The sequence below is a fragment of the Plasmodium reichenowi genome, chromosome 10 (assembly GCF_001601855.1).
Source record: "Plasmodium reichenowi strain SY57 chromosome 10, whole genome shotgun sequence".
NCBI classification, from domain to species: domain Eukaryota; phylum Apicomplexa; class Aconoidasida; order Haemosporida; family Plasmodiidae; genus Plasmodium; species Plasmodium reichenowi.
The window spans coordinates 824,495-824,985 of record NC_033655.1 but is presented as its reverse complement, the minus strand read 5'-3'; positions in this window follow the sequence as shown (position 1 = coordinate 824,985).

The window sequence follows — 491 nt, the reverse complement described above, 5'->3', positions numbered from 1 at the left end:
TTGTTCCGTGAATTTTTTTTTTACATACATTATTATTCTTTTTTCTTCTTTTTTTTTAGTTACAGTTTATAATGTTATATATATATATATATATATATTATATGTATTATTTTTATAGATATTAAAAATTTACTAATTTTTTTTTTTTTTTTTTCCACAACATAAGAAATTTTCTATATTATCTAAAAAAAAAAATATATATAAATATAAATAAATAAATAAATAAATATATATATATAAACAAAAAAAAAATTAAACACAAAAAGAATAAATATAAAATTAAAGTATTTATATATATATATAATATATATGTATAATATATATATATATATTTATTATATATTGAAAATTTTGTAAATAATTTTTTTTCCCCCTCCTCTAACTTTTTACTACATAGTGTAATATTCCTTCTTACTATTTTAAATTAAAAAAACAATTTTTTTTTTTTTTTTTTAATTTTCCAAAAAAAATAAAGAATAATTTTTTTTTTT